Here is a 16,976-nt window from a genome sequence, read left to right as displayed (position 1 = left end):
AGTGGATATTAAAAAAAGCTGTTTTCGTTTTGATTTTCTCTTATTTTGTTTTGTCTATACCCTGGCCTTTTTATTTTTTGTTCTTTGTGTTTTCTGTTTCTGTTTGGAGTTAGTCCTGATGGGAGACTTTAATCTAAAATGCTGTGAGGTCACTTCTGTCAGTTTCTATGATTACTTCTTCTAAGATTAACTGTCTTCATTATGATTCTACATTTTAACAAAAAAAATGTCACTTTTTATTTTTAACATGAGTGTTCACTATGGTGGCACTGGAATAAAGAGAAACTAACACACGGTTCGAAAATTTGATTAATAAAATGGCTGTTCCCCAAAAAAAAATGTCCTCCACAGTTTGACGTGAATGTGAATGAATGTTGGTGGTCTGTTGTCGACAGCCATGTTCTGACCTTGTATGGAAATTTAGAGGTTACTGGTGAGTTAGACATTGATCAATAATTGTAAATATCAAACATAAAAACACCTGGCTTTATTTACTTCATATTTCTATAAGGATCGGTTAAATGTAATTTGTAGTCAATTTAAGAAAGGGTTATCAGGGATTGGTGATTCAGGCTTACTGACTGTCCTTTCAGAAGTCATCTTTAACACCGATATTTATTCTGTCCACAAGAGGGCAGTGTTGCTGTTGGACAAAATTATTTGGAACGAAATTCTTCCTGAATCTTATCTTGAATTCAATTTCTGCTTCAGGTCCCATAATAAGTCATAATTAAAATTATATATATATATATATATATATATATATATATATATATATATATATATATATATATATATAAAAACTTAAAAAATAGAAAAAGAAAATGGAGAAAGAAACAAGCATCTTGCCAAATAAAGATTTGTTTTACAGAAGTCACGGTATTTATTCAGTGTGAGGTTGCCTTCTGCGACCGGGGTACTCATAGAAGGTCACGAACTTGAATTTTGCCCGTGGTGATTGTTGTTTTCATTAAGTACACACGACCCAACACATACACAATTCAAGATGAGCAACTGAAAAAGTGATGTTTTGTTATAGGCCTACTGATTTCATTTTCCGTTGCACTGCGTTTACGAAACAGCCCAATTCAATTCTGGCCACATTTCTTTAAATCCATGAGTGCATAGACATGTGGGTTAAAAAGTAAAACAAACATCTGTAACCTAACATCACACAGCTCTTTGGTGCATGCATTGTTTGACAAACGCTGCTTCAAATAGGTTATATTGCCCTGAAAATCGCTTATAGATTAATTTATGCCTGTATATCTACATCTGCCGACTATAGCAAATCCTGAAGCATCTTAACAAACATAACACAAATGTAGTTCTATGTGCGGCGTGATGTAGACGGTGCTTTAGTCTCCGGGGGGTGGAATCTAGCCAATCGCTGGATAGTGAAACATATCACCGAAGACAGTGTTTCCTCACGTCGTGGTTGGTGGGGGTCTGATTTACATACAGATCGAGTTATGCTGTCCGGAATGCTGCATTTATCCTAACCAAGAGATGCAGTTCGCCTCGCTTCCGCTAGCGGTCCACACAGGGCAGGATGCAGTTTGCTGTATGTCAATATATAGAATTTATCTGAATCTATCTCAACTCGGGATTTTTCATTAGCAATCATTCAATGACTTTTTTTGAATACATTTGCATTTTTCTATGCTTGAGAATGGCTGTCACTTATATTTCTCCAAAGATCCTCCTTCTATAATGTCATACAGCTGTGCAATATCATCACAAAGGTAATAGGTAGAATGCCATTGAAATCGGATTACTTATTCAATTCTTGATTTTTGGTCATCAATTCTTAATGTGTTTTTTAAAATAATTTATTAGTTATTTTGTTTACAGCCACACCGTAATCTGCAGACTGGGAGATTGTTATTATATGAACGTGAACTGAACAAAGGTAAATTTTGATTACAATTATAACATTCATGAGCAAAAAAACCAAAATGAAAAAGGCAACACAGTCATAAACGGCTGATGTCATTACAGAATATGCCGATGCATTGGTTCGTCCACAGTGAGATTTCCCGGGAGATTGTTTAGTTGGTGGTGAACTGGGGTCAAACACAGCTTGTACTCAACAGGATTGTTTTGACCCCACTCAGTGGAAAATGTCACCATCAATCCCCAATGCAATCCTGACATGATGCTAACTTGAAGCTAACTGGAGAGCACGGTGTTTGGTATTACGTGTGGCTATATATTCATCCCGAGCGTGATGGACATCATCGGCTTTTCTTGCTAATACTCAGGAATTTCTTCCGCATGGCTTAATAAACACTCAATTTGACATAAATAATATATATATTTGAATTTTAATTAATGCTACCACTGGGTTTTATCAAAGAATTTGAATTAAAAAAAAGAAATGGCACAATTTACAAAGGGAATAAACATATCTATCTCTAGGTGCATATAATGAATAATCTATCGTCACTGTACACAGCAATCCATTTAATGTAACTACAAATATAATTTCACAGACATGCGGAGGCCAAAGACGTCACCCAACCAACCCCCCCTTCCCCAACGCCACCCCCCCCCTCCCCCTGCCCAGTTTATGACGTTGCAAGTTTGATTGACATGCAAGATGAGGACTACAGGTGGAGCTGCTGTAGAGCCACGCCCATCAGGTGGTACCGGGGGGCGGGGCCAGGTCACGGCCTGCGGACAGGCCCTTTACGACTTCACGTCCTGCTTCTTCTTCTGGAACTTCCTGAACTGCGACTGGATGGCCACGGCGGCCTTCTCTGTCTCCGGATCGCGCATATCGATGTCAAAGTCCTCCGCCGGCACTTCCTTCTGCTCACCTGAACGGGAGAGGTGAGAGGGGACACTGAGGGAGGGAGGACCACCGCCTCCTGTCCAGGCTCCATGTATCCTACGCTTGAGTTTTAATACAGGGAGCCGAGCCAGTGTTCTCAAGTCGAAACAAGGAAACGCTATATCAGTGAATGTGTGCCAATTTATCTGTAAATGGAGTGCTGAGAACAGCACTCCGTATTTTTGCCTTCAAATACTTTTTTTTTATGTTGTAAGCCTCACGCACTTCTTCAGCTTTGTTGGATTGAAGCGCTGTACGTCTGTCTGGGAGTAGAAATGGATTTTTAAAATATGTAAGTGGAGGGTTGAATTACGATTAAAAAACCTTTGTTAATCCATGAAAGGAACTTCAGGAACATAAACAATTCAGCCTATAGTGTCGGTTGGGACCACTCCAAATAGTGCTGTTATGAGCAAGTTCGTACTTTGTGATCCACATTGCGCATCACAAAGTATGTGGCAAACAATGTAGCATTTAAAATGATGTTCATATCATGCAAAAAGCTGAAAAATGTAATACCCCCTCTGTCCTTCAATATGCATCATGTCATGCTATTTCCCTGATGTGAAGCCGTGCAAGCTTTTGTTAAACACAGTGAAGTGAACAGTTGGTGACATTGCAAAATTCATTATTTTTGGTGCAGAAACCCCAAGGGGAAACGTTTGGAAGGAAGGCTGTGTCAAAATACATGGATTCAACCAAAAGTGTGTGCTTCTCCGTGTGCAGATGTGCTTTAGTTAAAGCAGGAAGCAGAAAGGCCCCAAACAAACCACTTACATTTAGCCTGAACCTTCTTCGGAGGGCCTTGGGAGAAAGATGAGTGATAAGGCGAGATGTAACTTTAATCATTACAAAATGCCACGCTTTGCTTTTACTTATAATGCGAGAAGCAGACAACATCAACACAAAAGTCCTTCAATTTGGTTTAAAGTCTAATTTTGTCCTGTGTGTGTGTGTGTGTGTGTGTGTGTGTGTGTGTGTGTGTGTGTGTGTGTGTGTGTGTGCGTGTGTGTGCGCGTGTGTGCGTGTGTGTATCTGAGAGAGAGTGTGTGTATCATAGATAATTTAAAAGGTGGTCCTCATCACAAACTTTAATCTGACTAAGTGCCCCATCTAAAGACGTTACACAAACACCCCTCTATACACAAGGTAATCAAACACAGTTCCATGGTCAATGTTTTCCATTGACAGAAATGTGTTAGTGAGAATTGTTATTTTTGCAAAGGATGCACATTTGCACTCTAAAAAATATATAGTGCTGCTGGCCATTATCCATCAATCTATCAGCCATTTGCAGCGGAGGATGAGATGCAGGTTATGGTTAGGATGTGGTGATATTTCGGTTGAACCTGAATGTTAGTGTCAGTTAGGTATACCATACCTTGTCCAGATGCTGGCTTGCTGTTGCCAGACATTGGCGCAGATCCTTGTCTCTGCAAAGGGTGCAGAAGATGGGTAGAATATTTTAAGAAATTGTATGAAAAATAAGCATGTATTTACCAGTTTTTCCAAAAAACAACTATGCTAGATCTAATTTATGGCTGATGTGTCAAGATGTCTATCACAACCCCTTCACGTGACTTCCTCTGACATCAAAATTGGATATAAAGACTTGAACCGTGTCTTTCTGAAAAGATAGCAAGAAAACTTGCTCTTGCTGCGCTTTCTTTGTAGTGACTCCAATTTCGTAGTCGTACGCCTTGGATTTTCTCAGATCTCCTGAACGTCGCCTTGGATAAAGGCGTCTGACTGAATGCAAATGTACCGAATCAGCATCCCACTGAGACACAGCACATTTTATGTTCTTTTTTTTTTTTTACAAATGAAGAGCCCCAGTTAATTGATGCGCAGTCCTAATATACATAATTCAGTATATCTAAAGAGAAAGAATATAGAAGCCAGGACAGCCAAGTTCTGTCTCTGATTTTGTGGTCTTGAAACGAAAACCCTAATATTTTCTCAAATGTGTTTGTTTTTCCACTGCACCACACTGCTGATCTGCTGTCAACGTTACCCGTCAAAGGAAGCCCTCCTAAATACTTGTGTGCTACCTCGATGCTTCGGAAAACAGTGAACTCTACGTGGGTCTCGTTTACAAAATTGAAATGATGTGTTATTCCCTTCAAACATTATATATTCACTGCAGAAATTGAACATTTGAAAAGCAATTACTATTTATGATGCTGCACTGACACACGACAGACGCATTCATTTTTTATTTCACTTTAGGTATTCCTTAATCGATACGGTAGAAGGGAAATATAAAAATAACGTTATTCATAGACATGCAGTGCGTATTTTTTGTATTTGCTTTGTTAACCAAGTTTATATCTTCTGCAGAGAATAGCCCTTCCGTCTTTATCTGTAGTCTAACATGAATTATTAATCACAGGCTGTTGTTGACATTCCCAAATGTCAGGGCAATCGGAACAAAAAAATACATAAACCCTTACTTTATATTACTTGTTATTTCCGCAGCAACGTAGAGAGGTCCAATGAATAGGATTAAACAGAACTTGAAAAAAGCATGTGCAGTGGAGCCATCTGTTTCTCTGTTTGCATGGGGAAAGCAACAGGGGAAGCTGCAACTGGGGTTCACAAAACACCATGCTGGCTCTCATCTGCTTGCAGTGTCCCTGTAGCTGTCAGTTGACCAGGGGGGGGGGGGGGACTGCTACACACAACAGACACCTCCACCAACTGTCAACACAGCAGTGAGAATCCCCTGTGATTGCCATGGTATCAGCCAGGTGCCCTTTTGCACGGAGAGAAAATAATGCCAACATGTGTGTGGTTGATGAAAAACTAAAACAAACACCACTTCTAAAGCTGGCTGTATTTGCTCATTCTTTGGGTGCTTTCATTGAGGCTGACCCACACTGCAATGCTGTGTGCATTTATTTCTTTGCCTTTATTTCAGTTCCCAGTGCCTCTAAATCTTTGAGTTCCCCTCTCTGCTCTCCCCCCCCTCTCTCATCCCTCCGTCTTCCAGCAGAATGTATGATACACCGTGCAGCTGGGTCAAAGCATTAAGACCCACAGGGAGAGATACACGCAAGCTAATCCAACTTCAAAGAGATAGGAACGCTCCTTCATATTATCACACATTTGAGGTATAAAGATTTGGAAAGTTTAATTTACCCGTGCATACCAGTGCGGTTAATAATAATGATAAAAACATCCCATTTGCACGTTCAAGTGTGGGAGCTACGTTATGTTTCGCTACAACTGAATAATATATTGTTGAACTGACAATCCTACAATCTACATTATTGCAAGCAGTTATGATGGCAGTCTACAGGCAATTTCCTTCCCTTTTTCCCTCTTTCTCCCGTCTGTCTGTCTGTCTGTCTGGAGGTCTTTCTGTCTGTGTCTCTGTCTTTCTCTCTATCTGTTGGCGTGTGTGTCTGGCTGTTGGGTGGAACATCTGTATGCCTGTCTGTCTCTCTGTCGGTTGGCTTGTCTGGTTTGAATTCTGCCTGGATACAGCCTGGGGATCTTACATAACTATAATTAAATACATTGAGGCCGTCTATTTTACAAGCCCTAATTCCCCCTTTCAGCTGCGCCTTCATCTCTTTCACCAAGTAATTTGTACTATCAATGAAGGAACAATCAGTGGAGGTAGTAGCAGTGATGGTGGTGATGATGCGGTGGTGTTTTATGGAAAGCCGTAAGTGAATTTCAAGTGTGAGATGTTAGTCACGACTCACACAGCCTGCTGTGATGGGCTTATGGCTGCTAGCTGTTATTTCCAGCCACTTACATTCTTCGACAATACTGCAAACTATCAATCTCAAAGTATTTAATAGCCTCATATTTTTCTCTTTGAGGTTATAACATTAGATTTGGATCTGCGGTATACCGGACAAAATAAACACTATCAACTATAAACAACATCTAGTAAATGAAACCAATGCAAGCCCAACAGTTTTATCAAAAAGGGAATAGATTATAAATGTTTATTTTCTGCAGAATTTGTTAATATTTATTCTTAAATGGAGATTCACCAATTATGATGTTTGCTTCCATTATCTTTTCCTTCTGACATTGAGGTTAATTAGTTTAGACAAATTGCAAAATAGGTTGATTACCAATGAAGCCCCAGGTGTGCCCCTCCTGTGCTGGGCCTCATAATGCAGCAGTTAAAGGTGACATATTATACCACCAGGTGTGTGTATGATTAGCCGTTACAAGCAACGGCTCAGTTTTTTCTGAATCTGCCTCTTCTGACATCACATGTGGGCGTGTCCACCTTGATGTGTGCTGATAGATCAGTCTACGAGCCTACCGAGTGGACTGTAGCAAACGTTGCTCATCTATCTGTCATACATATAGGTGGACACGCCCACTTGTGATTTCAGAAGAGGGAGATTGTAATCACTCTCACACCTGGTGGTGCAATATGTCACCTTTAAAGAACAAGAGAAGGTGCGGAGAGGCAGCCATGTTCCCTGTTATCCAGACCTAAGGTATTGACAGTGACAGTGAAGATAATTCCTGATTTGCCTGAAGTGAATCTGTACGTGGTCCGACATCCTGTAGTGCGTTGTAGTTGTAGTACTGCCTCCGTCTGCCTGACCATCCGTCCGTCTCTCCCCGTTTGGCTCCTTGACAAGTTTCAACCCTCACGATCTCTGGATCACTTTAGGAGTGTCACCAGGCTTTTAGGACCTTCCCGTATCTCACGCCCAGTGGCTGTAATGTCGTCGATCATCAGAATGTGTTGTATACAGAGCATCTTCACAATATACTGGAATTATTTACTATTCTATAGGGAGCGATATTTCCTCTGGCAATGCTGCCAATTATTGTTGTAAAAGAAATAACAAATGTGTGATTTATTGCTTCCATCATATATTGGTTCAAACAATACTTAATTCACACTGATTTATTCATCTGACGTTTTTCAGGTTTGAATTACATAAGTCTCTCAATCCAAATGCCGGCTATATACTCACAAAGGTTAAAAGAGGTATATTATACACATTATTATCTTATTGTTATTATATTTCCTTTCATTTCTGTTGTTTCTGTAGTTGGCTGCCATAACTCTATATCCCGAATAGTTATTGAGCATCTGTTCTGAAAATGCATGTGGAAGCAAAGCAACACAACTACTATGAATGATCTTTAGAAAACTAATTCAAGCGGGTTCTTTTTTTTTTTTCTCTGGATCTAATTTGCAGATTGTTTCTGCATCAGCATGTGGAGAGTCAGCGGCCGTGGGCTGGGGGCCAGGAGCGCCAACTCAGCATGGCCCATAAAGAATGAGGGAACTCATAGTCAGGGATACATTAAAGAAATGCTTCAATGCAGCGAAAGTATCGATCCTGCATGCTGGCAAGTATACCCCCGACTGAGCTGTGTACAAACTTGCTGCATGCGTTTTCATTTTTGGCAAATGGACTATTCATCCTTTTTAGTTTCTAGCCTCGTATTTGTGTTTTGTGTAGGATTGGGCCATATCTTAAACTTAGCAACACATTGCAAGTTTTATAAAGCTTTTTTATTTTACCTTTATTTGTATGTTGCCTCTAAGTCACTGATGCATTGCAACACAACAGCCCCTTACTTGTGTGGCAGCAGGATATCCAAAAGTTTAGTTGACCAAGTCTAACCAACTGTGTGCACAATATCTATCTATTTATCTATCTAACAAATATGCAATTGGGTTGAACGTTCCTATCCACATTAATGCCAAACTCCCTAATACCCATGTATTTTTGACTGGCTCTGGTCTGCCCCCACCCCTGTACAACCGAGGCTATCTCCCATAGACATGGCTGCCTCCAAAAGACACGGCTGCCTCCATTGGGCATGTCTGTCATGACTTGTTTACGTCCAGTAGTAATGGGTAGAAAAATAGTAAATCTTGTTTGTCAGGGATGACAGGGTTCAGACCAGTGGAGGTGCACCAAATAAGCTGCTATGAGGAGGAGGATGGCGTCGTAGCATCCAGTTTGTTTTTGCCAAATTCTGCGTTAATTGCATCCCCACATTTCCAAACAGGCAGCATAATGTTTGCTTAGTCCCAAATTCCCAATCCTGTAGATGTGTATAATCCTCCACCTCATGCAAATGATGTTGGTAATTATGCTGTATGATTATTATGCTCTACCACAGAGTAATGATGTTGGTCTGAAGGACATGACATTAAAACCCAAAACTTAGGTTTGATGAACAGCAAACATATTTGTTTACTCTTTTTATAAGCTGTCCTAGGTTGTTTAAATACAGAAATAGACGTGTTGGTGACTGCATGATTAATATGTAAAAACTATTAATGTTTGTCTAACAGAGTTTGCAAATACTCTTGTTTCCAATGGAGGAGAAATGTAAAATAAATAAATAATCATCCCAGGGTGAGTCTAGCAGCTATGGTTATTTTGGCGGGGTTGGGATGGATATATACTCTCTCACTTACTATTAAGAATTTACCAAGAGGAGAGATAAAGTAGGTCAGATGAGGCTCGTCCCAGCATGTGGCAAGCCCTTGGAGGCCGTCATACATCAGTACTACAGCAGAAACATGGAACACGCTATCTGCCATAACCAGCTAGATTGAAAGACAACATGCAACTAGAATGCCTAATCAGCTTATTATCCCTGAACGGTGTTTGTTCGTACAAATCAATCAATAGGAGAAAGTTCCTAATTTTTAAATGAAATCTAAGCAATATTAAACCTTACATTTGAAATTTATAGGGCCTCTGACCATTTCAAAACATCCTAAAAATGATATAAGGCTCCCGATTATACATAGTATAATTTTACAAATGATAACAAATAAAATGTAAATGCATATATATTTCTCCAAAGCCTCCTGGTAACAATTGTTGGTTATCTTCCCCTTTAATACACTCTAAGTTTCTTTAGTATTGTCATGTTAGACAGCAATACATGGATGTTGAGTGTTTGGATATCCTGCTGTAACTGTTGAAGCAGCACTAATGATAAAGCAGCATGGCATTCTCACAGATCTTTAACCTTTTCTGAGAAGACTGGCTGTCGCAGCAGCATATATATACAGTATGCGCTATAATGGATGGCATGGATTTACTCGCTCTCTCTCGCACTAAAAGCAATGCTGCTGCGGTTCAAAGTATAATCAATCTAACACCGTCGCAATAATGTTGTTTTGTACAGCCTGCCCAACCAAAGTCTAAAGGCTGTTCTTTTTTTGGTTTTGTTCGTTTATTTGTCTTGTATGTCTTGCCTTTGTCTTCTGAGATTTTCAGGACAAAGTTCCCTCTTTCAGCTGCGCTTTCATCTCTTTCAGCAAGTCATTCGTGCTAGCAATGAAGGAACGATGAGGAGAGGTGCTAGTGTTGGTGGTGGTGATGATGAGGTGGTGTTTTATACATGAAAAGCCTGAAGTGAATTTCAAGTATGAGATGTTATTTGTCTTAAAACATTCAGTCCTCTCAATTAAATACAAAATCTGTCTTGATGATTCATCAAATTTTATTACATTAAGAACAGGCTTAGTAAAAAGAGGCTTTTTGCAAAAAATATATATTTGTCAGTTGAAGTTTATGCTTATCACACCGTTGTTTGACGGCCATCCCATTAGTTAGGTTTGAGTGCATTAAAAAATGAAATCCAATATAGACTGTGTATTTGGGTAAAGTGGGGTTTCTTTCTATTACTCCGAGCCATGTCTAATAAGTAATAATTACCCTTCAAACAAGTCAGTGTGGAAAACATCATAATAAATCATGTAAGCCTTATGGTATCATTATGTAAATGTTATGTCAGGTTTTTCATCCTAATTTTCAGTAAAAAGGCTGCTTTTACTTTGGAGTTCAGATCCTCTCATTAAGACTTTAGATATTCTACACATTAATGTTTGCCTTTTCCAATCACAGACTGCCGAAGTTGGGATTTAGCCAGGTTACACAGAGTTTAGATGGATTACAGATTATTTCTGTGTAATCTCTGCTCTATGTGAAGGCGATTAGGGTCAGTGACCACAGCTCACAACAACAACTTAAACATTAAAAATTGTAGATCATATTCGTAAGGATGTTGCAATGTAAAAACACTCATTTAAAACACATTTGTGCTTTTTGACAGGAAATATTCATTTGGTCGTCAAAGTTAATTCTTTATGAGATGTATCGACCGACAAAATGATTCATAATCCCAAAGCTCTATCTGCTTTACCACTTGCGTCAAATCCATCCATTGTGGGTACAAGCGCAGTCCCCACTACAGATGGCCTCGGCGGAGACCAGCTATGTCTGCAGCATTGGGCACTTTGGGCCAGAATCGAGGCAAGGAGAGGATTTAGCCAGGGGCATGTAGTACAGGGATAGGGTTGAGTGGAGGAAGATGGGAGGTGAGAGGAAAAGCGAGGGAACGGGGATGGAGGTGAAGAGTTGTTTTGCATTGATTCTCATTTAATTATTCATTGCTGGTCCCATCCTCCCCTCTCAGTGCTGCTTCTTTATGGGCATATAAATCCATCACTGGCACCAGGAGTGCTGCTGGATCTCCGGAGGCAGGGGGTTTTCCTTGGCGTAATGTCTTATTTATAACGCGGCTGGGAGGAGCGCTTCAGCGCGTATTAAGCAAGCCTGTGCTGCAGATTTACGACAACTGCAGGCACAACTTTAGTCTTTACCAGATGACAGAACGCCGAGCTAAAGCGGGCCGGATGCTTAACGTTTTCTGGTCGATGAACAGCGTTGACGTGTGTTTCGCTTTAACACATTTTTGGGATGCGCCCCTGGTGTGGCTCAGCCAGTGCAGCTGTGAAAAAGTGTAGTGATGGGACTACCAAAGCTTCTCCATCTGGCAATGCATGCTGTCTGCCTCTCTAACTCTCCATCTACCTTCCTCTCCCTGTCTGTCTCTCTCCCTCTCTGTCTCACTTTCTCTCTGTCTCCCTTTCTATATCTTCCTCTATTCCTATCTCTCTCCCTCTCTATCTGTCTCTCTCTCTACCTGTCTCCCTCTCTCTCCCTCTCTATGTGTCTCTCTCTCTCTCTCTCTCTCTCTCTCTCTGTCTCCCACTGTCTACCTCTCTGTCACTCAATCTCTCCCTCTATCCTTTTGTCACTCCCCCTACCTCCCCCATTCTGTCACTCACTCTCTTCCTCCCTTTATCTTACACTCTTATTCTTAATCATCCTGCTTCAATCTAACTCTTATTCTATCTACTTATATATATATATATATATATATATATATATATATATATATATATATATATATATATATATATATATATATATATATATATACATCTATATCTATATCTATATCATAGTATTTATCATAGTATTTATGTGCCAAAGGGTTTGTTATTGTAATTCAGAGCATTGTTATTGAGTTTATAGTGTCTAATTGTACCCTAAATATACTTCAACCACACCAAAAAATTATCAAATAATCAAATATAGCCCAAACCTGTCCTTTTGTACCTGTCTTAAGAAGCCCTGCTTGGGGTCTTATCGCGGGTCTTCAAATGCTCTAATTGTTTCCATTATTACGAAGACGATAGGATCATAAGGTTTGAGGCTCACCCGTTTTTAAAGCCCACTGTGAAAATGTTCCATTCTCTAGGTCAGCGGCTACCCTTAAATAATTCAGTAACTGTAGGATTTGCTGTTTCACGAGTGCAGGCTTGATCACAGATAGGAGGATGGCTCTAGTACGGCCACTGGGAGGATGGGAGACGCTCTAAACAACAGGATGCGAGTTAAAATACGGATACTTCTCTGTGATTTGTTGGGTTGAAGTTTGTTTTTGCAAATACATCTTATCTTCTGTGATTAAGAGGGCCAGTGGAAGTCTGTATTGTGTGCCTCCTCATGCATTGAGAAATAGTTAAAATGATGTGAAGCTAGGAATTATTTTGATATCATAATATATACTTCATGCTAGTTGCATAATCATTATGAAAACAAGCTTTAAAATACATAATAGACAAACGTGCATAATAAATATCTACTTGGCTATTCAGAGTTGCAACTAATTGCAAAAATAATTAAACAACGAATAATACAACATTTACTGTCATTCACTTCTTGCTTCAGATTTGTTGCATGGAATGAGCAATGTGCAGGACAATTACTGTCGTTAAACCTTAACACTTTTCTATCACGTTTAATTTGTCGCATAGACTATAAGTGTGTTACCGTTTATAGTTTGGTAGGGAAAGAAACCCCTTTATATCTGCAATAACGTTTTATTTGAATCATCATCTTCACGTCAATTAAACGTGTAAGCTACCACTAAACTACCGCGTGCATACTCTAAGACCCATCCGTGTCGTTTATTTTACGCGCTTAATTTTAAAGGAATGGATAACACTCGAGTTGAGACTTATCACGTCTATGCGCATCTCATATGACATACAAAGAAAAGGTTTGTATTCAAACAACACGAAATAGCACCTACCTCACTCATGGTTAGGGATCGGTAATTTTGTGGAGCGCGTACGGCGTTTCCAGTATCTTTGCGCGTGAGGCAGTCGAGTGAAAGTAGTCCTGGGGGCTCGTGGCTGGTGTACTGTGCTGGAGGTTTTATAGGCGGGTTGAGCAGAGGCAAAGCTTCTTGTCAGCATTTGCAATAAACCAATGGGGGATGTTTACCCAAATGTGATTCAAACCTCTATTTTATCTTCTATCTTAGATGGGTCTTAGAGGCAATATCATCTGTACTTCAATATAATGCAGATCAGCTATTATCAAAATGTATTTAGGAGCCTGGTCTTATAGTGTGGTAGTTTTGTTTCTAATTCCAGAAATAGGTGTACCAGGTTTCTTCATTTAATGACATGTTCGATGGGGATGTCAGAATACTATGAATTGCACAAACAATCATTTTTGGTAATATAAATGAAAAACAGGCTCACAGTCTCAAAGTAACTGTGTGTGTGTGTGTGTGTGTGTGTGTGTGTGTGTGTGTGTGTGTGTGTGTGTGTGTGTGTGTGTGTGTGTGTGTGGGTGCGCTTGTGCGTGCATGCGTGCGTGTGTGTGTATCTGTGTGTATCTGTGTGTGTGTGCAGTGTGTGTGTGTGTGTGTGTATCTGTGTGTATCTGTATGTGTGTGTGCAGTGTGTATGTGTGTATGTATCTGTGTGTGTACAGTGTGTGTGTGTGTGTGTGTGTGTGTGTGTGTGAAAACATTCATCACCGACTACCTCAACGTATTCTCTATCAATCACGGTTTAATCAGAGGACCCCACCCCGCTACAGGGCCCGATGCCACTCAGGGAGTCCACTCCAAGGGCCAGAACCCTTATCTATCATTGATCACCACTGGCTTCCAGCATGGATTCTATTGGACGGTGTACTGCCACAGAATACATTACGTCCAGGGCCCTTTGAATACCAGCATGAGTATCCTTCTGTAATCACTGCTGAGGAAACAAGCTGCATGCAATGTGCATCATTTATTAATAGCGTCCTCTAAATGGTTGAAACGTTATAGGGCCTCTGTCTATTTTAGGTTTTAAGTTGTTCGATCTCTATCTCAGTGCTATATATATAAAAATGTGTGTTTCATGTGTTTATTTTCCAAACTTGATCCACATCACTCATTCACCCTTCAGTAGTATTGGTGTCCTCATTGCCATTTTGCTCACACATTTTAATTGGAGATGCATTTGCATAAAGAGCTCTTAATGACTCATTAGTCCGTTTAAACTCGCAGAAGGGATGATGTCCGCGCGATGTGAGATGAATAAATGTCATCGTTTGCGCTGTGCGATGGCTCGGTGATTTACGAGCGCTGCCTGGGCACTGCCATGTTGAATCTGTATTCTACCCGCTCCTCAGGCGCCTGAGCAGAATCACAAGCAAGACATTACCCATTGGTTGGTGGTACGCAGCTTTAAAACTCCACACCTGCCAATGGTGTAAATACTTAATGTGTTTTTACCTTCTGTGACTTTTTAAGCGACCCAAGGCTTGTTTGTTCAGGATTTATTCCGATTTATTCCTAAATATATCTTTAAAGCTTTGTGGAAATAGTGGTGAAATCCATCTCCCCTATTGCAATATTGAAATCGCTTAAGTTTTGGCAGGACATCAACCTAGCCCGATGAGTGAGATTTAATTTTTATTCAATCATAACTGTTAACAGTTTTCTCCTGTACAAATCAATATTGGATAGGATGATGCTGCTCTGTTCTTCTGCATCTGTACTGCAGAAGCCGAATGCACTATAGGGACACATTACGGACTTTAACCTAAAACTCAACAGTAATGGCTCTTGCAGTTCTAGCCCCTCTTTAAATTGAGACATAAATTACTGGATGAGTCCAGGCTGGGCTCATCCAACTTGGGACCTTGATGTAAAGAGCAGGATGTGTGGCCTGGGAAGATTGCACTAGAGATGAGTCAAAACGAGTGCCTGACTCTTTTCAACAAATGCACTCATCCAATGGCCTCCCAATCATTGACTAAAGGTGCTGAAAACCCAACAGGATAATTATTGTTCATTTCATATATGTTTTTTCCTGCACACATTCTCTTTTCCCCTACATTGGCCGTGTATTTGTTGCTCACACTGCAGTATGTGAAGTGGAACATGGACAAAATACATTCATTCTAAAAATAAATCATATTTATAATGTATGGGATAATGTTATTTTAAGAGCTTGATAAACACAGATGGCACATTAAAATTGCATTCATCAAAATATTCCACTACGGCCATTTTAATGAGAAGATATGAAAGGCTTTTATTCTACATTTTTTCTGATGAATTAATTACCAATTCACAGGATTGATTGTAAATGTAAACAAAATGTTTTGTTTTCTGCTGATTGATAATGGCAATAACCATTTTATAGCCCATTCCTTTGATTTGTTAAATGGTCATAATCTTCGTCACACATTTGTATTTGCCTATACTAGTACAACAAGTGTGTAGCAGTTTTTCTGTGCACCATCTCAAGATGTGTGTTGTCAATCTATTTAAAGCAGCGCATTTCGGTTTGCTATTTTTGAAAATGACCTGACAGAAAAACAGTACACTCCCCATTATGAAAAGGACTGTCAGCGGGCACACAACAGTGCCTCTCAGTAACGATGCATCCTGGGATCTTAATGTTGTGTACACACCTACAGCCCATAAGAGAGGTGCACAGACTCTATGGGGCTCTCATAGGCATTGGGATTCTGCTCGTGCCCCTACCTACTATCCCCCCCCCAAGCGCCTTGCCAACCACCAGCCAGACGAACCATCCCCAATCCCTTCAGCACCCAAGTCAATTTGATGATTAAAGGCTGCTTTGATGGGATTAATTTGGTGGGCATCCATTATGTCACGGTGAAAGTGCTTACACGGTCAACCTGAGAGGCAGGATAAGGTGAGAGGGGGCCGCATTACAATTGCATTATATTATGACTTATCAATAGCCATCCCCTGCAGCGCAGTTTATTATTTTTATTGCTTTCTTTCATTAACTCTTTCAGCCGTTCACTGCTTTAGTTAATTACCTATATCTCACAGGGCCAGGGAGGAGGGCATTACAGCCCTTGTCTAAATCCACTCCTTGTTCCCTTGCATGTTTTGCAGAGCTATCTAAAAGGAGATGGATGAAATACGCCCTGAGAGCTGAAAGCGAAACAGAAACCTTGAGCAGGGATTTGCATGCGGCCCAAATGAGAAATAAATTCTAGTTAGTTTGCCTATACTTGAAAAAATTGCACTTTCTGAAAGCTGACCGTGGTGCAAAAAGAGGGTGGCTGAAACGGGCCTGCCCGATTTTCCCCTAGAGTAGAAAACAATCATATGAACGAATGGCTAAGAGCTGAAGATTGAATGATTCAGATGCAATGCCCCCCCACCCCCTTCCCTTCCTTCATGTCAAGCTGATGCAGCAGAGCTCTGCCATTCGTTACTTTCATGATGAGAACAATGGCACGCACGGGTATCTCAAGCGGTACCGCTTGAGATGTCGCCAAGGAACCATCTAGAGAGATCCTGGTAGCTCTCCCCCTCGTTAATAATCGAACGTGAGGTTGCGTGTATCAGCTCTGCCACATCTGCTGCCAGTGTCCACAGACTCAACTTACTTATTTTGTGTGTAACTTTGCAGTACTGCGAGAAATGTCCTGAATTATTACTGAAAGCTCGCGGCCTCAATGGTGCCCAGAGCCAGGAAAGCTATTAAAAA

This window comes from Pollachius pollachius, assembly GCF_949987615.1.
Source record: "Pollachius pollachius genome assembly, chromosome: 6".
Classification (NCBI taxonomy): domain Eukaryota; kingdom Metazoa; phylum Chordata; class Actinopteri; order Gadiformes; family Gadidae; genus Pollachius; species Pollachius pollachius.
Note: the sequence above shows the minus strand (reverse complement) of the source record.